At 42.5% G+C, this 20,635-nt stretch overlaps 1 long non-coding RNA gene across 1 annotated transcript; it reads left to right on the top strand.

Moving 5' to 3' along the window:
* The first annotated feature begins 727 nt into the window (after nt 1-727).
* Nucleotides 728-5,252, top strand: LOC134295355 (uncharacterized). The gene is made up of 2 exons (XR_010001899.1): nt 728-1,340; nt 5,133-5,252. It is a non-coding gene; the product is annotated as an uncharacterized LOC134295355 (long non-coding RNA).
* The last annotated feature ends 15,383 nt before the right edge of the window (nt 5,253-20,635 follow it).

Here is a 20,635-nt window from a genome sequence, read left to right as displayed (position 1 = left end):
AGGAGTGTAACTGTCAAAGCCTGAATGGGCTATTTGGAGAAGCTTCTGACAATGTCTTTGGTAGACATTTAAATATTCTGGCCCTAAACTCCTGCCCCAAGGGCTTTAAAGGGCATCACCAGCACTTGTGAACTTGGCCACCAAAGGAGTTTGGTGTTTGATTTGGGAGGCTTAAGTTGAATGACTAGACACTGCCTGAAATTGAGAAGGTCCAAAAACAAAGCTCCACCCTATAAAAATAGCTTCTCAGAAAGAGTCCCTATGAGAGGAGAGTTTGCCAGTTCATGTAGGGGATGGGTGGGCAATTATGAAAGGGTAGCGGGCCTCTTTAACACCACAGGAAACCTTGGAAAATTACATCCCCTGCTGCATTCCAGCTACCCCTAGGGAACATTAGGGGCATTTGACCACATGTTTGGGACTTCCTGGGCCATTTGAGTTCCAAGAGAAGCCTTTTTAAAAACAACAAATCACTTTCTATTCACTTAAATTGAGCCAGTCTGGGCCCAAAATCTGGTGGAAATGTCCTAGCACTTTGAAGCAAAGGGCACTTTGAAGCAAAATTTTGTTTCTGCCCAGGGGGCTTACAAATGTGATAGAAATACACTCCCAAAAGGCTTGGTGGGCATTTTGAAGTTTGCAGCCCATGAGACACACATGTCCCTAATGTAGGTGGTGCTGACAGACCAACTATGAAGCTGAAGGCCAAAATGGTAAGCACATAAATAAGAAAGGGCCACCAGCTATTCTATACAGTTTACAACAAGGCAGCAAAAGACCCATATTTCACACACACACACACACACACACACACACACACACACACACACACACACACACACGGCATAAGTCACCTGTGCTGCTCTCTAAACATCCTTGTAAGGAAATGTAGATATGTTATATTCTACTTGTACAATCCAATTTTTTTTAAAAAAAATTTAACACAAGACACACAAGGGCAAAAGTAGCCTTTACAGCCATCCCTTTGTTTTGTACTCCTTCACATCTTTGCACCTGCAGAATCAGCTGCCATCAGCTCCACCTGCCTCTCCCGACTGTGTCATTTCTTGCTTTCTCTTGAATTTCAGAATGGACTGCTCTTGAGACTGGCAGAGCTCTACAGTTCAAGAGGGCACTTTGACCCCTTCTGTCACCATGGAGAACTAATGAGGATTTGCTGAATTTCAACAACGGCTGCCAAAGTGTAAGGAACAGCAGCAGCGGCCACAAAATCTGATTGACAATGGTTGTAGTTACAAACTCAAAGGTGCCATGGCCCCTAAGGGTTCAATGTGTGCCTCACCCTCAGTTCTAGGATGTTGCCCATCCCTGTTTCACAGGTAAGTTTCTTAGTTTTGGTATTCAAGATTATTATTGACTGCAGATATTTTGCTTTAGTTTGTTCTAGAATCCCTTCATAATCCAAAAGTAGCTGAGAAAGTCTCTTTGGGTTGCAGATCTAATCAGATAATTTAATAGCACTCTTGTCTTGACCTATCTCACATAATCCCCACAACCATCTGGAATTCTGGGACCCTCCCAGTCAGTAATTGGTATCTTTGCTTAATCTAGTCTGAGCCCTTTCCAGATGACAGAAACAAACACATAAACACACAGAGGGAGATTATTCTCAACGCTGTGTTGAAGTTACCTGCTGTTTTGTTCCTATCCCCACATGGAGTAACTCTCCTCCTGGGCATACACTTTAGCTGCTGTTATGTGTGTTTTTGTTCAAAGAGGACAAAATACATCAGAAAAGAAAGCCATGGCATCTATTTGGAAGGCATTTTGCTGCAAGAAGAGATAGCTTTGTTGAATTTTAGTAATGTTTTATTGGCTGCGTGTCTAGTTTTCCAAAATGGATAAAACATGGTGCATCAATGGCACCTATTTTATCTGAGAATAATCTCATTATATGCATGGTTAAAGAGTTGTGTCACTCATCTGTGATGGCATGGCATTAGGCACACTCTTCCTATGGTATTGACACTATCACACTTTATTTTATGGTTTGAATTCACTGTGAGGACTAGCATCACACTTTAAAAATTATTTACGAATCCTAAAATGGTTTAGCTTTTCCTTTAGAATAGAAAGGTTGTGCAATGTCTCAACCTTGAAAGAAATTATATCTGTCATAGTTTGAAAACCAAATGAAATGTGCATAAACATAGAATCATAGAATCATAGAATAGTAGAGTTGGAAGAGACCACGTGGGCCATCTAGTCCAACCCCCTGCTAAGAAGCAGGAAATCGCATTCAAAGCACCCCCGACAGATGGCCATCCAGCCTCTGCTTAAAAGCCTCCAAGGAAGGAGCCTCCACCACGGCCCCGGGGAGAGAGTTCCACTGTCGAACAGCTCTCACAGTGAGGAAGTTCTTCCTGATGTTCAGGTGGAATCTCCTTTCCTGTAGTTTGAAGCCATTGTTCCTTGTCCTAGTCTGCAGGGCAGCAGAAAACAAGCTTGCTCCCTCCTCCCTATGACTTCCCTTCACGTATTTGTACATGGCTATCATGTCTCCTCTCAGCCTTCTCTTCTGCAGGCTAAACATGCCCAGTTCTTTAAGCCGCTCCTCATAGGGCTTGTTCTCCAGACCCTTAATCATTTTAGTCGCCCTCCTCTGGACGCTTTCCAGCTTGTCAACATCTCCCTTCAACTGTGGTGCCCAAAATTGGACACAGTATTCCAGGTGTGGTCTGACCAAGGCAGAATAGAGGGGGAGCATAACTTCCCTGGATCTAGACGCTATTCCCCTATTGATGCAGGCCAGAATCCCATTGGCTTTTTTAGCAGCCGCATCACATTGTTGGCTCATGTTTAACTTGTTGTCCACGAGGACTCCAAGGTCTTTTTCGCACACACTGCTGTCAAGCCAGGCGTCCCCCATTCTGTATCTTTGATTTCCATTTTTTCTGCCGAAGTGAAGTATCTTGCATTTGTCCCTGTTGAACTTCATTTTGTTAGTTTTGGCCCATCTCTCTAGTCTGTCAAGATCGTTTTGAATTCTGCTCCTGTCTTCTGGAGTGTTAGCTATCCCTCCCAGTTTTGTGTCGTCTGCAAACTTGATGATCGTGCCTTCTAACCCTTCGTCTAAGTCGTTAATAAAGATGTTGAACAGAACCGGGCCCAGGACGGAGCCCTGCGGCACTCCACTTGTCACTTCTTTCCATGATGAAGACGACGCATTGGTGAGCACCCTTTGGGTTCGTTCGCTTAGCCAATTACAGATCCACCTAACCGTAGTTTTGTCTAGCCCACATTTTACTAGTTTGTTTGCCAGGAGGTCGTGGGGGACTTTGTCGAAGGCCTTACTGAAATCCAGGTACGCTACATCCACAGCATTCCCTGTATCGACCCAACTCGTAACTCTATCGAAAAAAGAGATCAGATTAGTCTGGCATGACTTGTTTTTGGTAAATCCGTGTTGACTATTAGCAATGACCGCATTTATTTCTAAGTGTTCGCAGACCACTTCCTTAATGATCTTTTCCAGAATTTTGCCTGGTATTGATGTGAGGCTGACCGGACGGTAATTGTTTGGGTCGTTCTTTTTTCCCTTCTTGAAGATAGGGACCACATTCGCCCTCCTCCAATCTGCTGGGACTTCTCCCGTTCTCCAAGAACTCTCGAAGATAATTGCCAGTGGTTCTGAAATAACTTCCACTAGTTCCTTCAGTACTCTTGGGTGTAGCTGATCTGGCCCTGGGGACTTGAATTCGTTTAGAGAGGCCAAGTGTTCCTGGACAACTTGTTTCCCTATTTGGGGTTGGATTTCCCCCAATCCTTCGTCCATTCCGTGTTGCTGAGGTTGGCTTTCTTTTTCTGAGAAGACCGAGGCAAAGAAGGCATTAAGTAGTTCTGCCTTTTCCCTGTCCCCTGTCGCCATCACCCCATCTTCTCCTTGCAATGGCCCTATCGCCTCCTTTTTCTTCCTTTTTCTACCAACGTAAGCAAAAAAGCCTTTTTTGTTGTTTTTTATGTCCCTGGCAAGCCTGAGCTCATTTTGCGCTTTAGCCTTGCGAACCTTTTCCCTATAGGTGTTGGCTATACGTTTGAATTCTTCTTTGGTGATTTCTCCCCTTTTCCACTTCTTGTGCATAAACATTGTGCATAAACATCCAAGTGCATCAATATGCAAATGTAATACAGTGTTCCTTCACTTATCGTGGGGGTTACGTTCGAGGACCACCCGTGATAAGTGAAAATCCGTGAAGTAGGGATGCTAGGCTTCTCCTTAGGAAGGAAGTAGAAAGAGGGAGGGATAGAGGGAGGGAAGGAAGACAGAAAGAAAGAGGCTGGGGAACATGGCACCGCCTCCTTCTCCTCCCGCTGCCGTTTGGGCTCCTTCTCCGCCCCTCCGCCCGCACCCGATTGAGACCACCGCCACTGTAAATCATATTTTTTTATACTTTATAATATTATTTTAGTATGTATTAAAAAACAGTGAAACAGTGAGTCCGCAAAAAACGAACCACAAAGTAGTGGGGGAACACTGTACAGACACCAAAAATAGCTAAAGAAGTTGTTGAACCTGAGGCAGAATATCCTTCACCTTTCCTCAACCTGCTTCCAGATTACAACCCCTAAAATCCAAATAGGGGATGATGGAAGTTGTAATCCAATATCATGGGTCAAACAAAATTGATCATGGGCCCTGTTTTCAAGACATCTGGTACGTTTAATTGTCGTTCACTTCTTTCATACAGTGTAAACACCTGACATAGATTAATTCCTTTTCAGTTCAATCAATGTTATCATTCTATCCCATTCCATATTCATCTGTAGTTTATTTAAAAACCTGCAGCAAATGTGTCTTTGTTTGTGTATTTTTGAATATATGTTCTCAAAAATGCAGATTTCAAAACATATTGTTTTAGCATTCTACATATCCTGAAGTATGCATGCTAATACGTATTTTAATATTTTAGGAGGAGGGAGTGTGCTGTGAACTGCATTACAAAACTTAATATATGCAAAATCGGAAGAATAACTCTGTTCTGAAATACACTTCAGTCTGATGTGCCAATCAGGGAGCTTTGTTTCCAAATGCAAATTGAAATTTTTTGGGTATAATGTTTACATTCCTTTGGGTGAGAGAACAGTGAAGACTGTCTTATGCTTTATTTCAGATAATGCAGAACTTACTGGAAGCAAGCAATCTCTCCAAACCAGGGGAACTGAGCAGAGAGCCACGTTTGCCATCTACTTGGGTGCACATCAGCAGCTTTAGTTAAAATGAGCTGAAAGTTCTCAGATCTCCTTTTTTGCTTTCCCTGAAGTAGAACTGTATTTTCTAATTTTACACTGGCTTCAAACCTGTTCTTTGACTCATGCCACTACTTTGCAAGTCTCTCCTACCCAAATTCCAGTAAGTGGCATTCCAAACCCTGGTGGGAGATTCCTTTTTGAAGGCCCTGGCAATAACCACCCAAAATAAAATTGGTCCCCAAAAGTTATTTTTCAGCTGAAAAATCGCTATGTAAAAACGCTATGTAAGGAATCTGGGATTTGTTTCCCCCGAAATTAACTTTTCCAGGTTTTGCCTCATAGCCCCATTTAAACTAGGCATTTGACTTCCACCTCCAATCCAAAGTGGAGGCTACCGATCTCTTTGGTAGATATGTTGTCTATCTTCTCTTATAGAAGCTCAGTACCTTACTGATCTACTTCAGAAAGGATCCCAATATCAGTTATCATTCTCTGCGGCATTTGGCTCAGGGAGCTCCAGAGTAATGTCTGAAAAAAATCCTCCAATAAGGAGCACAGCATAGGAATGTAAGCAGTTCAAATTCATCTCAATGTCCAGGATATTCCTTTTTAATGATGTTGATTGAAGCATGAGACATAAGCCAGCAGAAGTATGGCTGTCAATCTGGTTATGGAAAACAGCCTTTTGAATCTGGGTCTTGCAGACACTTGGTTATTTGTCAAAACAGTACCCTAGAAGTAAGTTGCACTAGGCATGAAAAGCTGGCTTAGGAGAGCTGTACTGATGTAGGAAAATGCTAAACATGGAAGGACTATATAATGCTCACTTCAATGCAGATCAGACAGAGACGCTTCACAATTAAATCACCAATGTGTGAGAAAGTGTTTTATATTGAGCAAGCTAGGACAAAATGTTATACCAAATATAAAATGATCGATCTCGATAAAATAGGGAAGAGTAGAGACATCACACTGGCAACAAAGGTCCACGTAGTTAAAGCAATGGTATTCCCCATAGTAACCTATGGATGTGAGAGCTGGACCATAAGGAAGGCAGAGCGAAGGAAGATACATGCTTTTGAACTGTGGTGCTGGAGGAAAATCCTGAGAGTGCCTTGGACAAGCAAGAAGATCCAACCAGTCCATATTCCAGGAAATAAAGCCTGACTGCTCACTGGAGGGAAGGATATTAGAGGCAAAGATGAAGTACTTTGGCCACATCATGAGAAGACAGGAAAGCTTGGAGAAGAGAATGATGCTGGGGAAAATGGAAGGAAAAAGGAAGAGGGGCTGACCAAGGGCAAGTTGGATGGATGGTATCCTTGAAGTGACTGGCTTGTCCTTGAAGGAGCTGGAGGTGGCCCCAGTGACAGGGAGCTCTGGCATGGGCTGGTCCATGAGGTCATGAAGAGTCAGAAGCGACTGAACAAATAAACAATAAACGGGATGGATGGACGGTATCCTTCAAGTGACTGGCTTGACCTTGAAGGAACTGGGGGCGGCGATGGCCGACAGGGAGCTCTGGCGTGGACTGGTCCATGAGGTCATGAAGAGTCGGAAACGACTAAATGACTGAGCAACAGCAGCAACCAAATATGGTCCAACTTACCACTGTTTTGGCCCCTGACAACCACCTATCACTGACAGTAAGAAGAGAGTAGTGAAATGAAGAAGAGGGGAATGCTGCAATTCCACTATAAAACAAGGGGAGTGCATGCCTTGATTTTACCTCTGCACCTTGCTTAAAGGACAATTGTGAATCTGCTTTGTTGGCTGGTTGGTTGCCAGTTTGGCAGTGCAGCAGCCAAGTTAGCTGTAGGGTTATAGCAGAATGCTGCAGCCCACAGTGGGTTAGTCGGGGAGCTCCCCACTCTACCCCTGCAAAATGCCTGTGTTAACCTGAAGTTTAATTAAAGCTTGCAACTTTACTTCCCTACACAATGCTTTTTCAATATTGCTATAACCAAATGTGCTTGGAGATAGTGTGGAGTATAAGAGTCTCTATAGAACTGAATTAACTTAGAGCCCTAGCCCCTTTTCAAGGGCAATTTCAGAATCACTAAATTAAGGTGAATAGATGGCAATGATTGTTACTAAGACAGTATAGATTTAATCTACAGCGTAGGGGACCTGAATGGTCTCATACCAACTGTGCCTTTTAATTTGTTTCTGAGCAAAATTCAGTTGTTCATAGGCAGTTGTAAATAGTTCTGAGTCAGAATCTCTAAAAGACTATCACCTTCCATATGAGTGTACCTGGTATTTTAGATGTATAGGGGAAGACATGTTGGGTGTCCCATCATTCCAAGAGGACCGGTTGATGGTTACACAAGGAAGGACTTTCTCTGTAGCCGCATCCCAATTATGGAAACCATTTTCAAAGGTAGTTAGGTTGACCCCTTCCTTGCTGAACCTCTGGCTGGCAGCCACTATCAGATTTGTTCCTTGTTGCCTTTTGTCACTAATTTCAATTTTAATCAGTTCTTTTTAATCTATTTTTAAAGAACCATGCCCATATTCCACATCACTTACCTAGTTATGTATGTGTAACTAAATAAAATCTCTTTGTCTGAGCCCACTAAACCTATTTTACCAGGCAGTTGCAGCACTGAGAAATATAAGTCGATTCAGATGGTGTTGGAGAAGAATGTTTCTAATACTCCATTCTGCCAGTGAGTGAGGCAGTGACAAGAAATTGTGACAGGAGTCCTGCTTTGATTGTTATGGCCCCACTTGCTGATAGAGGGAAATGGAAACACCCTCCTCCTGTATCCCAACTGAGTGGGCCCCCATCTCTCATTGCAGTTGCTGCCTGGTAAAGTACATTTGGGAAGGCATTTTCCATAGCACCATAATTAGGAATCTGTAGTGTCAGTGAAAACAGAGGAGTTGAATGATCCGTAACTTTAGGTTATGAACCCGTAACTGCACTATAGAATGGAAGCCTTGGTTATAAGGTGTTAATCTTTTCTTTTAAAAAAAACCCCAATAACTTTTCTCTGTGTAATGCATTATCTTGTAAATGCTAGCAGATGGATCAGCCAGTGATCAATCGATCAATCAATCCACTACTGAAAGCGGCAAGAACAAATTGATTAGTATGAAGTAATTAGAAGAATGCCTCACTACTCCTTAAGAGTCCCCCAGTCACTATTCTTAGGATATGAATAATGAAGTAGATGGCCCTCTTTCTACTATGTCCCAACAATTTGTGATGCCATTGTGTGTGGTGATCTTTGATTAATCAGTCGATTGCATAGCATTTGTGTCTATTCCAGGGAATGTCTTGATTATAAACTATATTTTTGTCATTCTGGGAATTTGCTATTCCTTTGCATGCCTGTTCTCTTTAATTCTTTCTTTCTTTGCCTCAACTTGTTTGTGTGTAAATACATTTTGTTTTGAATGTTGGAATGACTGGCTTTTTGTAGGAAGCTTTTGCCTCTGGAATAAAATGCATGGTGCTAGAGGAGAAAAGACTGGTCCACAGGCTTTGTTGACATTCTTTTCTTAGAAAAGAGTGTCATATCACAGAAGGGCAGGAGAAGTTTCTTGTAGAAGGGCACAGTATGATGCCCACTCACCATCTGCCTGTGAAGATGTTAGCCACATTTGTGCAGTTTGAACCTGAATTATATGTATAAGCCGTGTCCTGAAAGCTCATGTGGCAATTGGTTAAATTTCTGGAAGCCTACTTTTGCCTCCAAGGAGCTGACTGGGCAAGCTGTTTCCCTCTCAGTTTCCCTGTCTCCATGTGACAGAACTGATATTTTCCAGTCCATCTCCTGGAATCTGCTAGCAATTTTGCTTGGAAGAAAAAGACACATGGAATAGTTCCAGTGCAGCTCACTACTGATGTGTGGGTGGTCAAGCAGAGTGAAAGTTAAGGAGAATCTAAGCTTTGAAAAGGCTCAGTTTTAGGTGGTTTGAAGCATTGTTCTTAACTGCTTATGTGCTACATATCTCTCCTCTCTGGTAATTGGGATTCTGCTACTTCCCTCATTTTTAGTCCTGTTAGTTGAATGCCATTAAGTACCTACATAATGGGTTTTTTTCGTGTCAGGAGCTACTTGAGAAACTGCAAGTCGCTTCTGGTGTGAAAGAATTGGCCATCTGCGAGGACGTTGCTCAGGGGACGCCCAGATGTTTTTTTTTATGTTTTTCCCATCCTTGTGGGAGGCTTCTCTCATGAGCTGATAGAGGGAGCTCATCTGCACTCTTCCCGGGTTAGATTCAAACCGGTAACCTTCAGGTCAGCAACCCAACCTTCAAGTCATCAGTCCTGCCAGCATAAGGGTTTAACCCACTGCCCCACCGGGAGAGGAAACTCTGCACCCTTCTCAAGTTGCCAAGCATAAAAACTGTCTTTCTGGCAGTTCAGGTTTGATGGTCCAAAACATTTTCCTATGACATTCCTGGTAAGCTAGCTTTGGCTGTGATGACAGGATGAAAGTTGCAGTTTGGTTAATACTGTTGTTTCAGGTTCAGAGCTCTCTCCACAAACCTCACAAACAAATCTTGTAATCTCAGATAAAAGGCAATGTCTCAAAAGGCTGAGACAGAAGTGGAGGAGCAAGTACAAGCGTTATGAGCAATGTTTTTCAGGCTTCTTTTCCTGAGGAATCACCTCTATTCCTTCATCTAGAGCAGCACTTCTTAAAGGGTGCTCTGTGGAGCCCTTGGGGATCCATGAAGCATCCTGAGGGGCTCTGCACTTCCCCCCCTCCCTCCTCCTCCCCCCCTCCAAATGTGTGCAATGGTTTTCCCTTCTCTTTCCTACACTTCCCCCTCAGCTATTGGATTTTGCAGGGAGAAAGAGGAACTAATGGATGATGCTTTCATAAGGTGAAGCTTCCAAGGGTTTTGCTTGCTTTGCTATTTGCACAACTATTGCCAATTGTACTGTTCTGGACCCAAGGAGAACCTGACAGGGTTCCATATAAGAAGGAGGGTTCCATGCAAAAAGGCAGACTTCATAACACAGCATAGTGATGGCTTTAATGTCAGCAGAGTGGTGAATCTGCCCTATATTTTACCAAAACTTTAAAGAAGCTACCCAAGGTTCTGGACCGTATGTACAAGACAAGTTCAGCGCCTTTGATAACTTCTTTAAAATTCTGATTAAATCCACAGTGCATTTGCTACTCCCATTCACATCCAAGGTAACAATGGCCCCTATCAGCACCAAGGAGAATTCCTAGAGAACAACTTTCTCCACTAAATTTTGAAACCAGAATGAAGGCTTTCTCAGAATTGACCCTGCTTGGCAGAGTAGAAATCTTAAAAGAACAGCCACTTTGGGCAGAGGCCTAGTGCTCCTGTGGTCCCCAAGAGTTTATGTTGCTACACATTTTGATGTACTGGATCCATGGACAGTTACGATATTTGAGGGGCATGGCTTTGCCTATTCCTGAGAGTGACCCAAGGTGCCACAACTGTTGATTCAAGTTCAAATTCTCTGCCTTGGGGATCTCAGCATCTTCGGCTTGAGCTCTCTGGTTCTACTGTAGGTCTGAGACATTGTTTTCTCCATTGACACTGCTGGTTCCTTAACCATTGCAGCCCTCTGCAATTTTAACAATGAAGAAAATCTACAGTCCAGTTTTGCATTCATTAAAGGCCCATAACTATTTTTGATCAGCTCTGACACAACTTCCTAGGGGCAGACAATGTATTAGGCTCAGAGATTGCCAATTACTCTGGTAAACTCTAGTGTAGTGGATGGAGCAATGGGCTTGGATACAGAACACAAGGGAATAATCTCATCTCAACGATGAGTTTATTTGGTTTGCCTTCAGTAAACCACTTACTCTCCACTTCATTTAACTACAAAAATGTTGGATACAATATTGTTATGAATGCTTTAAAAAGAATTTAAAATATTTGGCACATAATAATGACACCAAAATAGTGATTCAAAGAGGATTCCACAAGGCCAGGATCAAATCCTCATTGGGCCACCCAAACCGCACTGAGTGACCTTGGGGAAGTCACACTCTTTCAGCCTCAGAGGCCAGCAATGCCTAACACCCTATGGAAAAAAACTTGCTGAGAAGCCCCTGACATAGGTTCTCCTTCAGGTTGCAATAAATTGGAAATGAAAGCATACAATGACACCAGTGTTATCTGATCATGGATTTTAATAAAGGATGCTTCCAGATGCATGATCTTCAGGGCTACCTATCAAGAATTGTAGTTTGACTTCTTCCATATCTGACTTCTTCCATATCTATCCTTAGTGGAACTTTGGTAGGAAAAGAGATGGAAGAAGTAACAGGATAACACAGAAGAGTTACAAAAGGCACAGGATGTCAGCAACATCCCTGTAGAATTTTATTAATGTGGTGGGGTGATTACATGATAAAGCCTTACCTTGGAACATCAGAGATGAATTGATCTGTTTGAATACAGCATTTCCTCAGCCATTACATGACTGATCTAAGCAGATGTTGCATGCACAGAAAAACATGTTCCACTATTTTTATAAGGCACTACTAAAGCCAGGCAGACAGGGCAGTAAGGGAAAGCAATAAATCCATAAGTCTGTGTGACTTCATAAGTCAACCCTGGAGAATATGAAAGGGTCCATTTTCACGCCGATAAATCCAGACTCCCTTTGAGATTGTACAGATGTATGTACCCAACTCCACCAACTCAAACATTCATGCATGGAGTGAATCATCAATTTACAAAGAGCCAGGGAGAACAAGGACAGAGTCTGAATTGCTTATTAACTAGATGTCCCCCATTCCTCTGCCACAAATTGTGCGGCATTAAAATGATTGGTGACAGATCATCCATTGCTAATCATTACCACAAGCAATTGGCTGCCAGAGGTTGAAGGGGAGATGAAGGGACTGTACCTCTAGGAAGTATATTGTCATTAATTGCCTTCAGTTCAACCAGAATCAGGCCAGACCACTGACCTGAGGCAGCGAAAGGAAAGGTTGGTTTCATTTATGTCAATGCAGACAATTCTGCAGAACCAATATGTTTCACCAGGCAAGAGCACAGGGTAAATGCTTGACATTTTCTCCACACCTGTTTAATTCCTAATATCTTATTCACCTTGTTCTACAGTTTCCCCTTTGCCCTCTGTTCTCCACCAGTGCTTTTAGGCAAAGATTTTCCCCTGACATGAAGTCTCATTGTGTCTGACTCTGGGGGGTGGTGCTCATCTCAATTTCTAAGCCAAAGAGCCGGCATTATCCGTAGACATCTCCTAGGTCATATGGCCAGCATGACTGCATGGAGTGCTGTTACCTTCCCACCAGAGCAGTACCTATCGATCTACTCACATTTACATGTTTTCAAACTGCTAATGTCAGGACCCAGGCTGCAGAGCACCAATAACCATGCGCAGAGACCAGATTCTATCTAATACCTTTATTAAAGAATTATATAAAGTCAATAAAAACAAGTGAAGAATATAGTTCAGAAGCAGACCTTTCAGGAAAGGCCAAATATAGTCCAGGAAAATATTGTCCAATATAAGATATTAGAGTTCAAAGTTATAATCCATTAACCGAAACACACACTTTGCCAAGCAATAGTGTGGGGAGATGACAAGGTCTTATAGTCCATTGAAGCTTGACATCAAGGCTGGATCATAAGCTTGATTCTTGGCTGGATCAAAGACTTGAAACGTGGCAACTTGAAGCATGAAACAAGGTCCGTGGCAAAACGTGAGACAAGGTAAGACTTGAAACTAGATCCGGGAAGCAGGGAACAAGGAGTACGAAGTCCACACACGATCTCTCTCTCAAGCTGATCAATTGACTCCGCAAGGTTCCCTTTGCGGCAAAACCCCTATATAGGGTCTTGTTTTCCCGCCAACAGAACACTTTCCCTGGAGAACAAGAAGCGAAACCCAACTCTGTCCAGATGCATGACTCCTTAGAATTTCCCAAGGGAAGCAGACCTAATCAGCTAGTTGTTTGGCAGCGATTCTGAGACTCCGGCGATTAGCCTCCCTGACTCCTCTTTCTCTATTATAATTGTCCTTTCGTGAAAACGGGGGAGAATTCTGCCCAAGGCTTGTTTGGTTAACTTCCTGAGGACAAACATCCTCCAGGTGGAGAGGCTCCGATTCAAGCTGAACCGGTGGAAATCCCATGTTTTCCTCCTTGTCTGCCACAATAGCACTAGGAACGGGACTACAAGGCCCATGAGACATCACAGCTAAGTCGGCAGAAGTTGGGGCTAATAGTGGGAACTCACTCCGCTCCCCACATTCGAACCGGCAACCTTTCAGTCAGCAAGTACAGCAGCTCAGTGGTTTGACCCGCTGTGCCATCGGGGGTTCCAGTGCTTTTACTTATTTATATAAACATTGCCGAAAATAGGGTAGTTGGGGGAAAAAATGCCTGCTTCTGGATTCAGAGTAACAACAAGATACATTTTAAAGAAGCCAGAGTTTATAAGTCACCAACAAACCATTGGTTTAAAATATAATTTATGTGTGGTTAAAAAGGAATTATCTACTTGTGGGGCAGGTTGCGTCACCACAAGATGCCAAAATTTAGGCACATCTTGGCTTAACTGTTATGCATGTGTCCAGTAATAGAGTACCCAGCCACTCTTACTTTGCTAGTTTTTAACTGAGCTTGCATGTGCCATTTATCTCGCTGCTATCCCTGCCTATCAAGTCACCACTACCTCTGGACAGTTTTGGATATTCTATAAGAGAAAGTTGCCAGATTAAAAAGTTAAAGACCATCTAGTTTAGTGGTTCTCAACCTGTGGGTCTCCAGATGTTTTGGCCTTCAAACTAAATCCCTGATTCCAGGCCAATCTTATTGATAGTCAGAGTAAAGCAGGCAGCACCTTTAGCTTGTTTGGGATTTCATGTAAGGGCAGCATTTATCTTTATTTCATTTTTACTGACAGGGCTTTAGAGATATACTTGTAGTACCTCCTGCATTATTTCCCAAAATAACTTGGTTACCTTTGGATGTCATTGTCCCTTGAAGTAACTGGATGGTATCTACTGCTCTGCTTCAGTCTGCCCTGCCCTGTCTTGACTCAAATTCAGGTTTTACAGCCATATCAAGCTCTTGACACTTGCCTCAATAGAGAGGATTTCAGAACAATTTCCACATAAACTCAGGGTGATACCATTCTGGGAATGAGTTGTTCCCACCTGCCTTTCTCCCGAGCCCTTTATTGCTTATTATTGCTATTATTGCTATTATTATTATTATTGCTATTATTGGAAGCAAAGGCACTGAAGGAGCCCATTCTCCACCTTAACATTATTTTATTGCAAGCCCTGCCAGCTGTGTTACAGTGTCTGAATCTCAGTGTGAGAATTTATCTCTGCTTGCTGATATGAGTATTAACAAATGGCCATGTATTTACTTATGTCATCATGCATTCAAGATTATATCTGCATGGCCAAACTACAAAATGGTGCAGAGATTAAGGACCCATTTATAGTTCACAATGACAGTGCTATGATTTCACTTGAACTGCAATGGCTAGATCCTATGATATCATGGAATTTGTAGTTTGGAGGGGAGGGATTAGAGAATTCTGAATGCCTCTCCTTAAAGCTACTTAAAGTGGAGTGAGAGTTATAACTGCATGGTGTGAAAGGGCCTATATTCTTATCCAAGGATAGGTTACTGGGAACCAGAGCTGGTCCAACAATGAGGCGAATTAAGCAGTCGCTTCGGGCGCAAAACATACGGGGGCGCAGTCGAGACTGCTTTTTCTATTGATTTGTTGTAAAACATGATGTTTTGGTGCTTAATTTGTAAAATCTTAATGTAATTGGATGTTTAATAGGCTTTTCCTTAATTCCTCCTTATTATCCAACATTTTCGCTTATCCAACACTTTTATTTTTCAGTGATTGGTTTTGGGGGGGCGCCAAAATTCTGTTCGCCTACACTTGAAAAATACCTAGGGCCGGCTCTGCTGGGAACTTTATGATGGTAGAGAATGGGAAATTGAGCAAAATCCATTTGTGTGTGTAAATTCAGTAACTGCACATTGATTCTTCTTGAATGTATATAGAAGGGCAGGATAACATGTAGGTTCTGGGCTGCAAGTCCCATCAACCCTAGCCAGCCAGTAGTATGGGATGAGGAGAACTGCAATGCAACAACATTAGAGAGCCACACATTCTTTACTCTTTTGTAGGTCTGTTCTTGTGACTTGGTTTCTGTCAAAAAACTTGACCAATCTTTATTTCTATGCCCCAGATACGATAAGAGAAGGATGAAATATAGGAATTCCATTTGTGCAGTGTCCTCAATGGCAAGAGTGTCATAAAATTCCATACCTCTTGAAAAACTCTGATGCACTTTTTCAAGACTGTTGCAAATTTTATTCTTGAGGTGAGTAATTTTTAATCATGTTTTTCTTTTTTATCTGTGATTTCCTTTTGCTATACATGTCTGTGCTGTGATCATGCTAGTGTGTGCCAATAAAGGCTGTTGTAGTAGTAATCCAGTTAAATTACTCTTTGGTAAAGCTATCTGAATACTTCCTTTGCAAGGTCAATTTATTGAGATGGGATCAGTAAACCAGGACCACTGTATAGCTAAGGCCACATCCATACAGCTGAATAAAATCCCACATTGTCTGCTTTGAACTGGAATGACTCACTTAATCCAGTTCACAGTAGATGTTGTAGGATTTTCTGCCTTGATATTCTGGGTTATATGGCTGTGTGGAAGGGCCCTAAGTCTCACTGTAGCAGAGAGACGGCAGTGGGGGGGCTTCTCTACCATCATAAACGGGTCTTTGTGAGTGGCTGCTGCAATGGCTGCATGCACTAACTGCCTTAAGGGGAGGAGGGCTGGAGCCAGGATTCTGTGTTGATTGCAACACCCAGCCTGGGAACAGCTTGCCTGCCGTCCTCCCAGCACACTTGATACGATCTCTCATCAGCATGATTAAGCATATGTAATAGCAAGCTGTTTGGTGCAGAGGCAAAATAAAATAAATAAAGACAAATTGTAAGATGAAAACTGCCAAACATTTTTCCGTACATTGTCAGCCCTGGAGAGAGACACATACACATACACACTTGCTTTATGTTTTATCTACAGTTGTATCTACAGTTGTTGGCAGATTGTTAACTTGCATTCCACATTTCACTAATATTTGTCTCCTCTGCATAAGGCACCCAGTGTCCACATTGGTATCTGCAGACTGCAGCCACTGTGACTAGATACCTGAGTGGATGATTTTGATTCTGAAATTCTGATTTTGATTCTAAATCAAATTCAGAATTTGTTTTATGGACCTGATTTTCACCAGTGATATGTGTTAGCAGCTTCTCACCTGTCCAGCTGAATACTCAACCCCTGAGCAAATCAGACTAAAATTGGACTTATATTTGCCCAGCTTCGAAAATGAAAATCTCTAGAATAGTGGTTCTCAACCTGGGGTCTCCAGATGCTTTTGGCCTTCAACTCTCAGAAATCCTTACAGCTGCTAAACTGGCTGGGATTTCTGGGAGTTGTAGGCCAAAAACATCTGGGGACCCAAGTGGAGTCAAATGTGAGCTAGACAAAACTACAGTTAGGTGGATCTGTAATTGGCTAAGCGAACGAACCAAAGGGTGCTCACCAATGTGTCTTCTTCATCCTGGAAAGAAGTGACAACTGGAGTGCCACAGGGTTCCGTCCTGGGCCCGGTTCTGTTCAACATCCTTATTAACAACTTAGACGAAGGGTTAGAAGGCACAATCACCAAGTTTGCAGACAACACCAAACTGGGAGGGATAGCTAACACTCCAGAAGACGAGAGCAGAATTCAAAACGATCTTAATGGACTAGAGAGATGGGCTGAAACTAACAAAATGAAGTTCAACAGGGACAAATACAAGATGCTCCACTTAAACATGAGCCAACAATGTGGTGTGCCAGCTAAAAAAGCCCTATGAGGAGCGGCTTAAAGAACTGGGCATGTTTAGCCTACAGAAGAGAAGGTTGAGAGGATACATGATAGCCATGTATAAAGATGTGAGGGGAAGTCAAAGGGAGGAGGGAGCAAGCTTGTTTTCTGCTCCCCTGGAAACTAGGATGCGGAACAATGGCTTTAAACTACAGGAAAGGAGATTCCACTTGAACAGCAGGAAGAACTTCCTCACTGTGAGGGCTGTTCGGCAGTTGAACTCTTTGCCCTGGAGTGTAGTGGAGGTTCCTTCTTTGGAGGCCTTTAAGCAGAGATTGGATGGCCATCTGACGGGGGTGCTTTAAATGCGATTTCCTGCTTCTTGGCATGTGGTTGGACTGGATGGCCCCATGAGGTCTCTTCCAACTCTATGATTCTATGATTGCTAAGAGGCAATGCTTAAAGGGGAGAGTGTGAAAAAGTGGTTTTTACTACATTAATCTTTCATCAGAAAAAAACTTTGGTAGTATGCCTCTTTGACCAGGTTTTCGGTTTGCTACAGTATCTTCTTTTTCTATCAGTATAAAGCACACACTAAGGACAAACTATGAGAGCAGTAATATTCTGTGATTCATGACTGTATGAATGCTACAGACATTAATGAGCCAGAGTAACAGAAGGTATCTCAGTATAAAGAAATTTTCCTAGTTGTATCCATTACTGGTTTTGGGACAGTGACAGACCTGTCTTCTGGACTAACTGCAGTCAGACTGGAGATGATAAGGCTTTGCAGATGATCAGCATTTACTGTTCCAATGTCTGTTGCCAAGAATTGAGTTTCTGAGAAGAAACACTGCTGGTCTCATCTTTTCAGCTCCCAGGATGTGAAAACTGAATGGATGAGGAAATCTTGCAGAACCAGCTTCTCCTGCTGTTGTACCCCTACCCCACCCAATCAGGTTTACTTCACAGTGAATACTCATGAGTGTACAGTACTTTTATTTTTAACACAATGATTTCTCTAATATAGTGTCAAGAACTGTCATTCTGAGATTTGGGACATGCTTTGGTTTTGATAAATAAATGCACACATAATTGAAAATTTAGATCCCACTTTTCTTCTAGTATAGAATCCACTGTGGATAACAACAAACTGAAATTATGCAGCTAAGATCTTATTATACACACATTTTAAAAAGGCAATTAAATAAAAAAAATCTACTATTAAAGCATGAAATAAAAACAATTTAAAACATAATAAAAGATAAGATCATAGGACACTATATTTAAAGCATAGGACAGCCTTCTCTCACAACAAGCAAGCAAGTAGGGAGTGGACTTCTCGTAGAAAGGAATATCATAGCCAGCAAAAACAAAAATCAATTTTAGATTTTGTTTGATTTTATATTACTCTATAAATCGACAAGCCAGAACTTTTCATTAAGAATAGCTTCTGCTCACACAGCTAGAATCTGCAGCTCGGCTCAGTCAGTTGGCTACCATCCTTTTGGTGACATATGCCAACATGTCTTCAGTTACATTAGTATACATACTTGGGTAGAAGTTGCACAGGGAGGGATCTACTGCCTCCTTAGGCAATACCTTTCCTCCCAATACAATGCTGCTAGAAGGTACCAGGGTGTAGTTCCATAGGTAATTAGAAGCCAAGATAGCAAGGCAGAATTGAAAAGAGGACAGTTGTCATCTCCCAGGTCCTCCAGCATAATGCATTCAACATAGTACATATTGGGGGTTCAAGGGAGCAGTGACCCCACTCCTCCCTCCTCAAGCTCCTCAAATGCAACAGAATGGTATCTGGGCACCACCTTGTCCCTTCAGCCACTAAATCAGTGGTTCTCAACCTGTGGGCCCCCAGTTGTTTTGGTCTTCAACTCCCAGAAATCCTAACAGCTGGTAAACTGGCTGGGATTTCTGGGAATCGTAGGCCGAAACACTTGGGGACTCACAGGTTGAGAACCACTCAAAATGATTGTGGAGATACACCTAGACATCATCATGCTGCATTATGCTGTTGAGGATCATGGAACCTGGTGTAGTAAAACTGGCATTACCAATGCTTTTGATGGATCTTAACCCGTGGTTGCTGCTAAAAGACACTTCAGTATGATTATAAATGATGTGCTAGCATTTGATTCAACTTCAAATATCATAAAAGCTGAGGGAAAATGACATGCTCACCTAGAAGGGAAAAATGTTTTGCAAACTGAGGGGCAAACTTTTTTTTCAAAAATTGGGGGAAGTGCCCTCTTCCTTTGAAAAAGGAATTTAAACATGCATGGAAGAGTTTGCTTATTCAGAGAGAGGATAATCCTCACTCTAATTTAGTTTTGTGACATCACCAGGATCAGATTAACAATGTGGCAGCATTCAAAACGTGTTACTGTCCATTCAGGAAGCATTGCCCTCACTCCATAGTGATTTTGTTTGTTCCCCTGTCAGATCTGATGAGCCACATTAGAATTTTGCAATGTCACAATGCCATCACATTGGGTGCATTGTTCTGAACTGAGCCAGAGCCAAATTAGGGAAATATCTGCTAAAAATGGTGCTGAGGAAGTAACTGATTCAAGTATGAACAAGTGGAAAAGCTCATCCTATATTGCTTCATATTGCACATTAGCATGACACAAAGTCCTAGTCTATATCCTGTGAGATAAATAACAACTGTCTATTTGGGCTGTTCTGAGTTTTCCAGGCTGTATGGCCATGTTCCAGAAGCATTCACTCCTTACGTTTCACCCACATCTAGGGCAGGCACCCTCAGAGGTTGTGAAGTCTGTTGGAAACTAAGCAAAGGAGGTTTATACATCTGTGGAAGGTCCAGGTTGGGAGAAAGAACTCTTGTCTGTAGGAGGCCAGTGTGAATGTTGTATTTATTTATTTATTTATTTATTTATTTACAGTATTTATATTCCACCCTTCTCACCCCGAAGGGGACTCAGGGCGGATTACAATGAACACATATATGGCAAACATTCAATGCCAACAGACAAAAAACATACAGGCAACATACAGTATAGACAGACACAGAGGCATTGAACATTTTTCCAGCTTCACGATTCCGGTGACAGGGGGAGCTGTTGCTTCACCGTCCACTAGTGGCTGTACTTCCTCATTCCTTTCCTCGTGTTTTGCTGGCAGTTTTATGGTGTTGTAAATTAGTTAAATTAGCCTCCCGCATAAAGCGTACCTAAATTTCCCTACTTGACAGATACTGCATCTTTCGGGGCTGCATAGGTCAACAGCAAGCTGCGCTATTTAACGGTCGGGGGCTTAACCCGACCCGGGCCTTGAACTCATGACCTCTCGGTCAGTAGTGATTTATTGCAGCTGGTTACTAGCCAGCTGCGCCACAGCCCGGCCCACCTTGATTAGCATTAATGGCCTTGTCAGCTTCAAGGCCTGGCTTTTTCCTGCCTGGGGGAATCCTTTGTTTGGTGGTGTTAGCTGGCCCTGATTGATTCATGTCTGGAATTCCTCTGTTTTCAGAGTGTTGTTCTTTATTTACTGTATTGTCTGTTCTGCTGTTCTTTACTTACTGTTTTCCCCTCATT

Source organism: Anolis carolinensis, chromosome 1 (assembly GCF_035594765.1).
Source record: "Anolis carolinensis isolate JA03-04 chromosome 1, rAnoCar3.1.pri, whole genome shotgun sequence".
In the NCBI taxonomy this organism is placed as follows: Eukaryota; Metazoa; Chordata; class Lepidosauria; order Squamata; family Dactyloidae; genus Anolis; species Anolis carolinensis.
Note: the sequence above shows the minus strand (reverse complement) of the source record. Positions and strands in the feature narration are given on the sequence as shown.